Source organism: Hibiscus syriacus, unplaced genomic scaffold (assembly GCF_006381635.1).
Source record: "Hibiscus syriacus cultivar Baekdansim isolate YM2019G1 unplaced genomic scaffold, ASM638163v2 tig00110956_pilon, whole genome shotgun sequence".
NCBI classification, from domain to species: Eukaryota; Viridiplantae; Streptophyta; class Magnoliopsida; order Malvales; family Malvaceae; genus Hibiscus; species Hibiscus syriacus.
This window is the reverse complement of record NW_024062932.1, coordinates 499,832-516,773: the sequence shown is the minus strand read 5'-3', so window position 1 is coordinate 516,773 and position 16,942 is coordinate 499,832. Positions and strand designations below refer to the sequence as shown.

The 16,942-nt window shown below is 32.0% G+C and overlaps 2 pseudogenes; one reads left to right on the top strand and one right to left on the bottom strand.

The window, feature by feature from the left end:
• The first annotated feature begins 701 nt into the window (after window positions 1-701).
• LOC120148281 lies at window positions 702-5,195 on the top strand (annotated as a pseudogene).
• A 5,727-nt stretch (window positions 5,196-10,922) lies between these two features.
• On the bottom strand, window positions 10,923-14,716 carry LOC120148315 (annotated as a pseudogene).
• Window positions 14,717-16,942: the final 2,226 nt, after the last annotated feature.

Here is a 16,942-nt window from a genome sequence, read left to right as displayed (position 1 = left end):
AACATCACTGTTAATTTTTTAACAGCGGGTGATCAAAATGAAACCAAAACTAAACGTTATATATGATTGTGAAAAAAATTTAAATGGCCAAAACGAAACAAAAATTATAATTGAGATATTAAATATGCAGTTTATCCAAAAATTTGAACATTATTTTAATAAATTTAATTTTTTTTTAAAATATAAATAAATTATGTTTAGTTCACGAAATATAATATTACTTTTATATATAACATTTTTTTAAATTTAAAAATTATTTAACATACCAATTAAGTGTATTATATTAAATGTTTGATTTATTCGATATAAATATAAAATCATAATATTTGATTAGAAGAGTATAAATTTAGTTGGAAATTAAGATAATTTTATTAATCTAGATAAGTATAAAATAATATGTTACTATCTATTTAAAGATAATTTTTAACCATTTGATATTAAATATTTATATTCATTTTTTATGCTCGCATTTAATATCTTAAAAAAATAATAATAATTATTTTACTACCGATGTCATTTGGTGAGTGAAAAAGTAAAATTTATTACATTGTCATAGAAAAATATTTTTAAGGCATTAAAATTTGAATAGTAGATTAAAATTATTCACATCATTTAAATTTTATATATTAAGTTGTTACTCTGATTAAGTACGAATCGTGTTGTGGACTTAATTAACCCCCTCTGCTCATTCTCAACAAAACTCGTAACTGGGAAAAAAACCTTTTAACTTTTGTGCTCCTTTGTTTCCTGCTATGAAGGTTAAGTGAAATAGCAAGCTTCAGAGAACTCGATAGCAATGAAAAATGGAGGAGCAGATCGTAGACGAAGGCTTTGACGAAGGATGTTTTTCGTTTCTTCACCTCGTTTCGATTTCTCTTTTTATTCGTTATTTTGATTAGGGGAAAGAGAAAGTGAAGAGTTAAAAGCAATGGAGTCCCGGATAGAGCATTACGAGATCATGGAACAGATTGGCCGTGGCGCTTTCGGTGCTGCCATTCTCGTTCGACACAAATCCGTCCCATATATATATATAATTTCCAGGTATGTATTCAAGAAGATCAGATTGGCGCGGCAAACGGAGCGTTGCAGGAGATCGGCACATCAAGAAGTTAGTTTAATTTGATTATCTAATTTAATCTGTAGTACTAGACAGGTTAAGTTTTACGATTTATAATTTTGCTTGAATTTTTTGGAATGTAGATGGCACTCATAGAGCGAGTTCAGCACCCTTACATTGTTGAATTTAAGGAAGCTTGGGTTGAGAAAGTAAGATACACGATCATACGATAGTACTTATTTTTGTTGTTTGATGTTGGATTGTCGAATCAAAATCCACTTTTACTAGTAGCTTGTTGAGCACTTGACTGCCCTTTTTTATGCAGGGTTGCTATGTCAGCATTGTTACTGGGTACTGTGAAGGTGGAGATATGTGAGTTTCTAAGCTTGTATGCTGAACTTTGGTTCAGAGCCTTTTGTTCTTCAATTTTTGAAATGTATCAATATTCTTTTGTTTTGACTAACAGGGCTGAATTGATGAAAAAGTCAAATGGGATCTATTTCCTCGAGGAGGTAATCTAATTTCCTAAGCTGATTTTACTAGTTAGTTTATTCTTGAGTTATGCCTTGCAAGTTTACACCCACATTTGTAAATGTTGTGCAGAAACTCTGCAAGTGGTTTGCACAGCTTCTTCTGGCCGTTGAATATCTGCATTCCCAATTTTGTTCTGCATCGTGACCTAAAGGTTCATTTTTTTAAAAAATAGATTAGTCTTTATTGTATCTTAATGATTTGTGAACTGACTTTGGTGCTATCTCGTCAGTGTTCCAATATTTTTCTTACTAAAGATCAAGATGTCCGCCTTGGTAGGTTTGTATTTTCCTTTTCTTCCTGTTTTCTTACAAGTTCTCTCTCTCACACATTTCATCCCTGAGCTATATCAGATATTCTACTTGATTGCATATTGTTATCCTAAATCTCTAGCATGAACTGGTTTTGGGTATTCGGACTTGCCAAAACTCTAAAGGCAGATGATCTGGCTTCCTCGGTATGTAACCATGTAATGAAATACTTTTTTTATATGCTTTTTGTCTTTAATAATTTTCAACCATCTCCAAAGACAAGATTCTTGGTTTCTTTTTTTCTACGTTAAGCTTATGCTACTAAACTCAAGATAGAGATTTGTTAATCTTTGTGTTCTGTTTGCCAATACCTCAAGTTTCCTGTACATTTTATGGTAAAAGTTCTGCACTGAAGAAGGTACTTTATGATTCATAAAATGCTTCACTTGTTGAGGTACCTGATACAGTAGAAAATTAATATAATTTGTTAATATGATATTGTGTGCCACAGCTTGCAGTTAGATATGATAATAATTTCAATTTTAGCTGCCGAGAACAAATTGTTATTAATAGTCAAACGAAAAATTATAAACAGATCGGCCAGGTTAACATAGATAATCACATTTTTCTTCAAGGAAAGAATTAGGAGAGAAAAAGAATCATTTGTTTGTTCTGGCATTGATATCTCAGTTTCTAAGAAATTGAGAAAAATAGGCATGTATGCAACTTCCGTTACTAGTCAAATAACCATATATTACGGTAGGGGAGATGTATTTTTGAAGGCCTTGCATTATTAGTTAAACATAAAAGAAGCTAAAAGTTTCAAAAGGATATGCCATGTCGGTCATAAGTGTCCGAAGGAAAAAAGGAGCAGGGAGTTGAAATGTGAATGATGGGGATAATGTCAACAATCACTAGTCCACAACTAGGTGTTCCCAAGCCCTTTTATTGACGAACTACTATACTTGGACCCTTTTCAGTGAAGACAATTTATATACCTTTGATATCTTTTTTTTGTGTGCGTGTGTTTATACTTCCCTATATAAGAATATGCTAATTATTTGTAGCTTCATTGCAAGTTAATAGTTGTTTTATACGTGGCTCAGGTGGTTGGAACTCCCTATTACATGTGTCCTGAACTGTTTGCAGATATTCCATATGGTTTCAAGTCTGATATCTGGTCTCTGGGTATGTCTTTTCCTAAATACATATTTGACATGGGCAAGTCTTTTTCCCCCTGATAAACCACTTCTTGTTGAACAGGGTGCTGTATGTATGAGATGGCTGATCATCGCCCTGCTTTTAAAGCTTTTGTAAGAGTTCTCACATTTCTTTTGGTCGAATTAGTTTCTTGTATTCTGGAATGAACTTACAATTATCCGTCATTAGATCTAATTTTGACAAGTAGCGTGTAATTCATTTGATATTATATTAAAACCAGGAAATTGTAAGGTTTCTAGGTTTTCCCCTTTATCTTGTTGTCACCATTACCAAATGTAGCAAGACTTTGTAGCTGTTGTTTATCTTAATTAGGAACAAGTAGTAGCCCTTTTCTAGATTCATATCAGTTCCATGAATTCTGTGCTCCTCTCTTTTAAACAGTGCTTTCAAAATGCTTATGTTTGTCTACTTGGCTGGTTTAATTTAATGTCCTTTGAGAGGTTTTCTGCAACTGATAATTTTATTCTTTCCACTAACCATGCAAATTATACAATTTTGATTCAACTAACTTTACCAAACTTCTAGGACATGGCGGGGTTGATAAGCAAGATAAATCGTTCCTCTTTGCCTTCTTTTTACTCTCCATCCTTGTAAGTCTTATGTGCAATTTAGAGCTCACTGTCGTGTATTTGCATGATGACGGAGTAGTCCACGTGATTTTTTATGCCCTGCTTATGCTCTTACATCCTTGTTTTTTTCTTTTGCTTCCAATTGTTCTTTCATATACTATGTATGGAAAAGTCAAGATATCTTAATGAAATTCTTACACCTCTCGGAAAGTCTTATTTTTTAACCCTTTATAAAGCTCAAGGTAGTAACAGTAATTAAGTAAACATTATTAATGCTTTATCCTCTGGCAAGCAATCAACTTTACTGTACATGATACTTTGTTTAATTTTACACATACAGGAAAACACTTATCAAGGGCATGCTAAGAAAGAATCCAGAACATCGACCATGTGTAAGAGTTTCTTTTGGCACATCTCCAAGAATTCTACACCTGCAAAACGTAACAATTTGAGTTTTCATCTTGATTAGGCATCAGAACTTTTGAAGCACCCTTATTTGCAGCCATATGTTGATCAGTATCGTCCGTGCTTCAGCTACACTTCAACAAAGTGCTCCTTGAATACGCATATTTCCCCTGGCCGAGAATCTCGTAATAATAGGAAAAATATGGCTGAAAGTCAGAATAGTAATAGCTCATGCAGTGAGAAAGTTTGCTTTCAAGTGACAGAAACACTACCACAGTGGTTTCTAATAGCAATAGCAAGGCCACTGACACATTCAATTTCTAATGATGAAGAAGGAAGCACTGAGCAGAACCTGCCGAGTGAAGAGAATGGCCCCATTGTTTGCATAAGCAAAGTTGATGAAAAAATAACGAAACCTTCTTTTCTGGAACAAGGATCAAACGTTCAACCAAAACAACCAAAAATCATAAAAAATATAATGGTGGCTTTGAAAGAAGGGAAACTAAGAGAAAATGGTTCCCCAATGAGAGGCAGCCGTACAAAAGCTGCAGGTGGATTGATCAAAGAAGTAATGTAGAAGCATCGCCCAAAGTTCTCGAACCCCCTGCTCCCACTCTGGGTTCAAAGTCTAAGCCAGATACACCAACTATGGCTTCAGCCATATCACCATCAGATTCAGCTAAAAGGAAACCGGGATCACACCATTTAAAGCACCAGGTAGGACAGCCACTAAGAGATTCTATTTTAATCTTATTCATTATCGATATCCTCTCTTAATTTGCAAGATTCTTCTATCCAGTTACCTTTAATTGAATCCTCCCCAAGGGCCAAACCTCAACTCGAGGGGATGCTGAAAGATGCACTACCTTTCAAGCAAATGCAAAGAACTCCTTCCAGTGTTGCAAGACGATCATCTATTACTGGAAGAATGAAGCATGCTGAAAGTGATGCTTCAAATTTACTCATGGTTAAAAAAACAAGGTAAAATTTCCAATGACCTTAACAAGTGAGCAGTAATTTTTTTAACGAGCACGGATTAAGCAAAATTTTAACGAGTTCAACAAGTAACGAGTGGAGTCGAACAATAAATTTTTGCAACGAGAACGAGCTTAACAAGCAACGAGTCAAGTCAAACATTACTGAACTTGTGATCGATTTGCTCGATAAACATCCCTGTATATCTCCAATAATTTAAGTTTATTCTAGGCATTTAAAGGAAATACGCAAGCTCACATACACAGCATCAAACACAGGATGTACGAAATGTTATCACTTAAAATTACCAAAATCCCCAAAACTGCGGACACATCATTGAATGAAACCAGGCTAATGTAATACACAATCGTTTCTTTCAAATTCCTTCATTGGTTGTGTAAACCATTCTTTCACAGCTTCCATTTTAATGGCAGTTCTAAAATCTTGGTTCCAAGCTATGATTATATTATAATATTATAATGTTGACTTTATCCAATTGACTAGAAGATTTTTTTAATCTAGTTTTATCAATTGTATACAATTTAAAGAGTTGATTACATAACATATCCTCAAATTATGACCCTCATTTTAAATTGGTCTCTTAAGTTTTTGAACATTCAAACTATAAGTCTCATTTTAAATTAGTCCTTAAAATTTTAAACATTTCAAAATCATCCTCAAACTTTGACCCTCATTCTAAATTAGTCCCTAAACTTTTGAACAATCCCAAAATCATTCAAAGTTTTGGGACCAATATAAAACGAAGCTCACGGTTTGGAGATGATTTTGAAATGTTTAAAGTCTAGGGATTTAGTTTTGAATGAGAATTATAATTTAGAGACGAAATTAAAATATTTTAAAATCAATTTAAAATGAGTGTTGTAATTTGAGGATTTCCTAGCTTTTACTGGACTTGTGGATCATAGGCAATACGTTTGCCATTTACAATGCTACACCTGGGACTTGGCCCCGGCTTCGGCTTTGAACTGCTACCTCTTTCTGCACATAATTAAATTTATTTAATATTTTAACTACATAATTAAATTTATTTAATATTTACAAACCAACACAACTCTATAATTAAATTTATTTAACTACATAATACCTTTCGTTATTAATATTTTTAAAATAAAATATACAATTTTAATTATATAAAAACTTTCAACAAATCAAATATATCTGTACTAAATGAATCATAATAGTTGTAACAAATAAATGAAATTCTTATCTTTTTGAGCAAACACAAAAAAGCAAAACATTTTTAAAATTTAAAATAAAACGTTTTTAATATATAAATTACAATATAATCTTCAATATTAAACTTAATCATATTTAAATCTACAATCTCTTAAATATCACAATAACTTAAATAAATGTTTAATCGATTTAAATGTATAATAAAATACTTGAATTATAGTAATAATCATAAATTATAACATTAACACAAAAATAATACTATAAATAATATATTAAATATTATTAGAAATATTTGGAAAAAAAACCAACAAAATGCTGAACAAATTGATCTTACTTAGGGCTACTAGTAGTGGTCGAGGTGAGGCTGTGGATTAAGAAAATTAATGAAAGAGAAATCATACCATAAGAAATTGACCAAGAAAGGTGTTGGAAGAGATGATATTTTCTGAAAAGTTAAATTAGTATATAATTTAAATTATTTTTATCGATGGTTTAATTTTATATTCTTAAATTTTTAATGTATTTTTTACGAATTTAAATTTTAACGTAAAATTATGAATCCATCCTTACGAACAACCTCTTAATAAAATTATCATTTATTTGTGTTAATTTATTTTTCAACCAGTCACTTTCTTCTTTCTTAATAAAATACAATCTAAAATTAAAAAGTCAACCTAACTTATCACCTTTGCAGTTAATTTCCAAATCTTATTATTTATTAAATATGATCCCTTAAAAAATATGAACATACAAAAGGAAGAAGACAAGTCTTACGTGGAATGAGTATTACCGTTGAAAGAAAAAAAAACATTGTAATAAACACTTAATTTTAAAAGAAAAATAAAATATTACATAAATAATCCTTTGAAAATAAAAGCGCCATTCCTCGTTTGGCAATAAAAATAATATCAAGGGAAATTGATTCCATTATCTTAATATTTGATATAATACAATTGAAATGTTTTAATTTTTTTATTATTTTTATTTTTATATTTGATTATTTTTCATTTTTATTACATGCTAAAATTTACATGATTTAACTTTAGTCGTAAAATTTCTAAAGTCCATCTATAATATACAAATCTAGGGATGAGCACGGGACCTGAACTCAACAGATTTTGACATGATCTGATTTTATCGGGTTGATTTTTTTTAAAAAAAACAGGTTCAGATCAAACCATGTCAGTTTTTTAGAGATTATCTTTGGGCCGGATTGGGTTTAGTTCGGGTTTAAGGTGAAAAATATCAAAGTCAAACCAGAAAAAATAATTTTACTTTATATATTTAGAGATAATTACAATAAGACTAATCTATATATAATTTTTTTCAATTAAGTCCATATTTTTTATTAAAAAATAATAATAATTTTATAAATATATTATTTTAAGTTGGGTAAAGTTTAGGTTTTATTTCAAAAATTCGGGTTGAATTTGAATCAGGTGGATATTGTATTATTTTCGGGTCATATTCAAATTTAATCGAGAATGTATAATTTTCGAATCAAGTCGAACCGACCGGAACCCATCCCCAACCCAATCCATGCCTATCCTAGAATAATATTCCAAAAGAAATTTAACATAATTCTCCACTATGGTTGAATAAAACTATAGCCATTAACTAATACAATGGGCCAAGATGGTTTGCCTATAAAACAGTTCATTGATACGATTTAATTTATAGAACCTAAATATTGTATGTTTGTTCATATGTACAATCTATTGATACAAATTATTATGTATATGTATTTGTTTTATGTTATTTTTAATCTATTTTTTTTAATAAATTAGTTTACTTTTGTCTTCTTTTTTTTAATTTTATCATTTAGTAATTCGAGTCCTAACATATTATTTATTTATATATTCACTTTTAATATTGCTTATCATGATTATTATTACTACCATCATTTTTAATGTCTCATTTATTTTATAAAAATTAAGACTATTTTCTAAGCAAGATATTAATTTTAAACGTTGTGGGCGTATTTTATTTTTTTCTCACATATAATTTAATTTTGTATTTAATTTTGATATCGATTTAAAAAGTATATTCAATTATAAATATTCAATCATACTTATCTAAAATACTTATTTAAAATAACCGATGACGATTTTACCTTTTAGTAAACTTTTAAGGTTAATTTATTGCTCAAATCACTATAAAATGATATTGACAATTTTATTTATGTTTTATTATAAAAGAAATAATTTGGATTTAATTAAACCTATAAAATCATATCAATAATAAAAAAAACACTCTAAACATAAAAGATTATATATATATATATATATAATTTTTTATGTTCAGATTTCTTTTAATAATATTATTGAGTTTTAAAATTATATTTTCTTTTTGAAAATGTAATGTATTTTACTAAATTACAAATATATTAGACTAGCCAAATAATCTAACTATTTATGATATAAACTCTAAAACAACTAAGAATTGAATGCGACTAGATTATACAGTGGATGATAATTGATATCCAATAAATTTGAGGCTATAACCCTGACATCAGTGATGTACTAAGCCGGGTAGACGTCATTTGAAATTAAGCCGGGTAGACGTCATTTGAAATTTTAAAATTATTATATATTTTAAATTATTTTATTTATTTTTTTAAAAAAATTTATTTTTCCTTTCCCTAAAATTTTATAGGTTTAAGTTCACACTCTCAACATAAAATCCTGCATCCGTTCTTACATAACATCTACATCATTTTTCTTATTCTCAAATTACAACTACTTTTTCCAAATAGAGGGAAAAATGGGTTGTTTTTTTTTTAATAAATCTATGATGAATATGAACCTCAAAGGATAACAATTAATCCATCAATCACTATAATCGTATGGTTAGTACTAAATTTAGATTATTTACTCTAACAAAATAGTGACTTTTGAACTCGAAATATGGGTTTCTTAGCCTAAGCACAAAGCTTTCGATAGATATTACTAATGCAAAGCCCGCCCCACCAAGACTCTCGATACAAAAACCTCTCTTGCACTTTGGGCAACCAAATTCATACATATTGTAAACATATCAGCAAAGATCACTACATCGCAGTCGATTGTTAATCTCGTCCTTTGAATTATGTCTTGATTAATCGTTGATTTATCCGGGAGAGAGAAAAAAGGGGAAATTTTAATTTGGTCCAACGTTTTTTTAAAATTTTTGAGGAAAGCCAGCACAAGACAATCGATGTTTATTTTATCAAAGCACCCACCCAATGCAACGGCGCACTCTCGTTGTTGGGTTGGCAATGCCAATTATGAGTATTTGACGGTCCAATTCATCCTAATCTTTGAAATGCTTTGTTTTTATCATCATCGTGACAGCATTTCAAATCCGTCCATCATATCACACACGAGACTGCCTTCAAGAGGCCGTGAAGTGTTGTCCAACGTAATTTACCATAATGATTGAATGATATTTGTTCAATTGAATTATAATTCCTTTCCAGGCTCTTTAATAAGGAGAGGGTTGGAGTGGGCTCTGTCCCTATCAAATTATGTTTCAATTTCTCACATTTCTGCTTCCCTCGTCCATTCTTACGTCTTCTCCACCCCCACCAACTTCCAAAACCCTATAATTTTAATTTAAAGAGAATCTTGTTAATTTAAACATATTTTTATCCTTCCTAAAAAATTAAATTCAAACAATTGTATCTATAAGAAATTTATATATTAGTAACCGATTAAAAGTATTCTAAAAATATATAATCTTATAATCCCTTAAATTGATATATAATCCCCTAAATATATATATATATATACATATTATTAAATGATTAAAAATATTTTAAAAATATATATGATAAAGTACATAAATGATTTCCTAACTATTATGAGTATTATTTTATTAAGTCTCTTGATTATTAAAAGTTACAAAATGATCCTCAGACTATAAAGTGTTATTTTGTTGAGTTTCTCAACTATTAAAATTTATAAAATAGTCACTCGACTATTCATTTTGTTCCAAACCGTCTTTTTTCGTTAAAAAATTGACGATATTCCAAACTGAATGTTAACTGCTGACTGTGATTTGATAAAATTTGATCCTAGAATCTCAAATGAATATCATATCCTAGTCATCATGTTAACTTCTAGTTTAGACAATCATAAATTTTTTTAACAAAAAAATGATGAATTTTGAACACAATGAATAGTAATTTGTAACTTTTAATAGTCGATGAACTTAACAAAGCATCATTTTAAAATCAATGGATCATTATGTAACTTTTAATAGTCGAGAGACTTCATAAAACAATACTCTACAGTCGAGGAACCATGTATGTACTTTTACTCAAATATATAATGCATTAATATAACAAATCTAAATTCAGAATTATGTTTGATTGAAACCTATGTATTAACTTAAAATCTATTCTATAGTTTTATTAGTAAAACAGCATCACAATACACTGTGCCCCAAGACCCAACCCCAAAAGGGAAAAAGTCAAGCTGTCTTTTTTTCCCATAAGATCTCAATCATTCTTTCTTTAATATGAGAATTTAATTATCATTTATGGGGTATATTTTTAAAAAAAAAAATTATGTATAAACCTAATCTACACATATAATATAATAATAGTAATCAATATATTGAATAAATGGGAATAAGGATTATTAAAAAATAATGAATCGAACCCAATCCGGATTATGAGCAACCTTTCTATCATTTAATGATTTCAACATCAAAGTGCCTTTATTTTTAAAAAGGGAACAACATACAATAATGAGCTATCATGTATCCTACAACCTCAACATTATTAAGATAAATAAAAAAGTCAAAACTATAAAATATTACCCACCCCTAATTTTCTTCCCCAGTTTTCCCAAGAAACAAACATTTCTTCTTTTACTGACTGAATTCCAAGAACTCAAAAAATTGAAGGAGAAAAAAGAAACACATTTAACGATGAATATGGAACATATAGATTTTTACTATATACATAACTGTGGCTTTAACCCTAATCTCTCATTCCTCAGATCATATTCCACGTAATAATTCTGCATCTGAAAACTCCCCAACACTACAGCTGGTCCACTATGCCCCACTTCAGCCTTTCCTCCACCGACACCGCCATCTGTCACCAGTATCAAACACGCCACCCCATCTCCGACCACCGCGAAATAATTCTCCAGTGGCAGAGCCATTTCCGCGCCGCCTTTAAAATGGAACCTCAATTCAGGAAATTCCACTTGTTTATCCCCATCGCTGACATTAAAACAAGGCCTCAACCCCGTTAAGACCTCAACATCACGGGCTCGACTGTAATTCTTGACCTGTTTTACAAATTCTGTGGCTAAGGGCATGAATATCTCACGAGCCATGAAAGTGAAAGTGGAGCCGGAATCCACGATGGTGCCGCCATCGCCACCTTTTCCAAGCGAAAGAAGCTTGTATGGAACCTTAACGCTGCGGCCACCTACTGTTATCTTCCTTAAACCAACGTAGTAATAAACTTGGAGAGCTTCTTTGCCTTCAACAGCGGGGTTTTTGAGAAACGGCGTGTAGATTAAACCATTCGTTTTCCGATCAAATTCGGAGGCACTATCAAGTATCAAAGTGCTGCTCCTAGGAGAGTCATCGAAACGGCGAGAGATGAGACAGTAAGAGAATTTATTTAGCTTAAGTTGAGAAGGTAAAGAAGGCAGTCCCCGGCCGAACCCGGCAATGCCGGCGGGTTGCTTGGAAGAGAGAACGGAGCATCCGACTAAGAAATTGGAGACAGTTCTGTCACCAAGATTTAGGGTTTCCGATAACGCAAGTCCCGCCGTGGTTCCTGAGCCGTAGAGGATGAAGTAAGGGGGGCAAAGTTGAGTGCATTTCCGGGGTTTGGGGTTGTTTTGGCATTCATCGCATTGGGTCTTATTGGTGTGGTGGACCCATGAACATTTTGGGTTCCGGCAGCCGACAGCCTGGAAGATGAAGATAATTTAGGGATAAAAGATGGAATGGTAGTGTTTCTGAAGGAAGATGAGGAAAAGGAACACTTTTTGCATACATAGCGATGGGTACAGGGGAACCAAACGAAGTCACTGCCGGTGTCCATGACGAAAGGGAGGATTTGAGGTGGAGTGCCGAAGCTGAGAGAAATGGAGTAGGCTCCATAGCTGTGGGAAAAGAGTGGGGTGGCGGTGTTGTTGCCGGCGGCGGCGGATTTGGGGTTTTTAAGGCGATGAGCTCTTGCTAAAGAGGAAGAGACAAGGTGACTGAGGATCTGGTACGGATCTCGAGATGGGTTATCGGCATCTAACTGTGTGACTTTGAGTGTAAATGCAGAGCAGAGGCGATGAAGGGAGAAATACAGAGCAAGAGAGATAAGAAACGGAGAACACGAGGAGGAGACATGGTTTGCACCTTCCTTCTCGGGGCACCAAAAAAAGAGATTTTTGTTCAAGATTCTTTTAGTGGAGGGAGAGATGAAATGGCTTTAATAATTCACACACTCGTATATAAAGAGAACAAAGTTTTGATGGCTGGCTTTAGGTTTGGGTGTTGAATTTGGCTCAACTATGTGCGTGAGTTTGATGAGAGAACTGTGGAAGAACAATGAATGAATATCATGGGTGCATGTGCTGCGGCAAGTGAAGGGATATTGAGAGTTCAGAATAATCTTGTGACTTCCTTGAGAGAGGAATGTGACGCTGGCTTTAGCTGGCTTTAATCACTCCCTGTCTCTGTAATACTACTACTATATTTTGTATGCAACCAAAGCACGTGGTTATAGAACAAAATCCAGACTGGGGAAAGTGATGTTTGTAACTTTATTAAAACATGAGACGAGCTAATTATACGGATTATCACTAAATCACATGTTCTTTCAAAATGTATATTAAAACAAAAACATTAAAATATAAAATGCTTTAGTGTATGATAAAACATATAAACACTGACGTAAATATGCAAACAAATTATAGTTGCTATCCTCAATCCACCCAACAAGGCAATCTAAAAGCTTAAAGTGCTCGTAAATTAAAGCAAAATCATTTTTTAACTAAACAGTTAAGATAGCACCAACCCGATAAGTTCATATAATGCCCATCAAGTCAAATTTTCGACCTACTATGTATATAGTTAGATAAAATGGGAAGTTTTCTTGAATTTGTTTTTAAATATGAAATATATAACAAAAAAAAGAGTCTTGGACCCAATGTAATTTTAATCCACATTTAGAAAGAGAGAACTGACCAGTCATTGCCGTTTAGCCCTGTAGCGCCCTGAAAACTTTCTTTCGCTGCAGCAACTGCATCTTCACCCCCTTTTATGATGGTCATATTTGGATTCATCAACTGATATTTGTTTCTCTGAGGCCCTATCTTGCACTGCAGTATCAAGAAGTGTGCATTGGTAATATTTGGCCTAGAATTGGGATTCATGGTTTTCTGGACAACTTGCTTCATCCCGACTATAGTCAGTTGTCCCAGAAGTTGTCCCAGAAGACTCGAGAGCATTTGAGTTGGGCAATGGCTGAACGTTGTAGGACTCGGGCTTCCTTGTTCCAGCTTTATTCGCTCCAAATGCAACATTTTTCCAAGGTTGAAGTACCTCCTCCTCCAGTAAATATATAATTCACTTTCAAATCAAAACCTGAACCAGTATTGGCTTATAAGAGGTAAAAAAGTGAAGATTGAATTTGAAACAGTTCAATTGGAGTAGAATCAATATAAACCAATTACATTTGCTATATGAACAAAATTTTAACATGCACCTAGGCAAACAAAATAACATCTAAAGCATAGAAATTAGAATGTACTAATAAAGGGTTTCAGATTTTAACATGCACTATTACACTGAAAGGGAAAAAAGAAATGTGAGGATGGACTGATGTAAAAGCTGGCATGAGATATTTTGTTTTATTTTAAGTCATAGTCTCATAGATGAATAGTGAAACGACAAGAATAGGAATTCTGTCAGAATTACTATGGATAGAATGCAGGACAGGATAGAAAGAAGGGAGAAGAGAGCAAATTATTCCCCTTATTCAATCTGCTTCAGAAATTTTACAGGAAAGGGGAAAAATGAAAGAGGGACTTATAATAAACACAATAGGGGAAGTATCACATTGCTAGATTTATTAAAAAAGATTAGACCTGAAACAAACCTACATTCACCTTTGTTGATCACAAAAGAATGAATAAAGAAATTGAACCATGGTTCCAGAAAATATCAAAATCCTCACTCACTTTGCCTGGGATGCTTAAGAGGAAAATGAGGTTGAAATCATTTTATCACTTCAGCAATTATTTATCTTATCAATTGGTGTAAAAAAATTGATTTTCAGGACTCCTAATAGATCATTGGAAACTACAATGAAAATAAGACCTAAAAAATAGTATTGAATATCTATTTTTTAGGTCTTATTTTCATACAGAGTTATTGATTGAAACCATGGAACATTATATATATGTGCGTGTAAAATTACTCAAACCAAACTCTGAACAAAGAAGTGACGAGTAACATTACATGAAGCTGAAGAAAAGGCTCAACTTACATTATCATTCTCCTCTTTACATATGTATATATAATGTTCAGAATTGTGTTTATAATGTTCCTTATAGACCATTGGAAACTACAATGAAAATAATCATATATTGTTTGTAGGTTATGACTCAAACGTAAGGAACCTCAATGTGTTTTTGTACGAGAATAATCCTGTTTCTTTTGGATCTTTGAAATTAAACCAATTAGCCAAAAGATCATATCATATTGCTTGTATGTATGGGAGCAAATGCAATGGGGCATTCACATATCACATAGTTGAAGCACGGAAAAGACTAGTCCAAACAATATGCCCGTTACAAGTAAAAACATCTAAAACAACTTATTAATGCAATACACATAAACCAACAGATCTACAACTACAACAGCTATTCACACCACCAAAATTATTAACGATTCAGAATTATTGGTTGAAACCAAAAAGAAGTGACGAGCAACATTACATGAAGCTCAAGAAAAGGCTCAACTTACATTATCACTCTTCCATTCATTTTGCCTGTTCAGCAAGGTTTTTCTTGTAGGCACATGCCACAAACATATCCTTGTCTGCATAAAGGTGATTCTCTTTACATACTTCTCTTTCTCACAAGCTTCCTCTGTCCTGCTCCCACTTACGTTGCTCTGCTTTCTTAATTTAAATATGAATATATTTTGGCTGCAACAATAACCAGCATTCTCGTACGTGATTAATCCTACATTATATTTGAGCAATTATTTGTATCAGTTTATGTCTTCTATATGGTATAAAGATTTATTTAAAAAACAGTCAAATAAATAAACGGAATCATTAAGATTATTACAATCAAATAATCTTATAAACTATAAGAAAATTTCAAATATGCTAGGTATTTTACCTTCCGCTCCTATCGATCTTGAATGCAGGGACGAACAGACTTCTCTTTCATCTCATCGTAAACTCTAACGTAATCAACCACCGAAAGATCTTCCTCTAACTCCTCTTATGTTGCCCCTCAATCTTTAAAGAGAAGAAAAAGATTTAAAATTCAGTCGAGTTATAGAAGCAATTCTAATGAAAAGAAGAAAAAAAAGGAAATCGAAGTGAGTCTTACATCCTTGAGAGATTTGTTCTTGCTTCCTTGTCGATAAATCTCTCTCCAAGTCGTCGTTGTCGTCGTCGAAGAAGCCGAGGGGAGAGGCGGCGGAGGTCTTGTCGCCGCCATTTTCTGCTGCAACGGTGGAACCCTAAGCTGTAGACCGTACTTCATGAATTTCTGAACTAAAGTTTGGTTCGCCGGGCAATTTTGGATCCAAATCCAAACGTTAGCCAAGCGTTTTTATTTTCGATCGATTAGCCGAGCGTTTATCTTAATCCATTTCTCTCGCAGTCATGTAATTTTAAAATTATTTTTGGTGTAATTTTATAATTGTCGGTCCAGCTCAGTTGATAATAGTGTAAGGCTCTTAACCACTTGATCATGGGATCAAGTCTCACGGTGGGCAATTCAGAATTCTAAGTGCTGGAGGTATCCCACGGAAGCTGTTTCCTACTATCATACCCCTCCTTACCCCATATTACATACGAGAATAGGTCGGCTAATTTATAATGGTAAAATTTGGTTATCAATAAAGCAAGTTAAGGACTTAATTGTTTTTTTTGGTTTAAAATTACCTATTTGACAAAATAATTGAATGGCCTAATGTATAATTATGAGTGATCAATTGTACACAATAACGTAGATCATAAAAAAATTAAAACCCCTGAAGAATAAGGGTTTAATCATTTAAATGTTAATTACATGAAGGATTAGCATTTTAAGATAATTGAATAAATGTTAATACAATTCATCAAGTGACATCAGTGATAAAATAGAGCATCGATCTTCCTAAAAAACTTAGATTTAAATACTAATAAAAAAATTTAAACATATATTATCATGTAATCACTCCAAGTTATTCAATAAATAAATAAATAAATGTTAATACATTTTTTAAATTTATTCAGACAAGGGTCTAATATTTTTTAAACTATTTTCAATCATTTAATTTTAGTATCCTCATGTCTTAAAATGAATTATATGGTATCATCAAATTTAATCTAGTTAACTATTATTTGAATCGCTTTAATAAATTCAAACACGTTATGATCTTTCATCGTTTTAAAATGTTAATTCTTGTTTGGACATATTTAAAATTATCAAAGTCTTGTTCAGTTGTATTAAAAAAATAAATATATATAAATAATTACAATATCGTATTAGACGATTATATCCCTA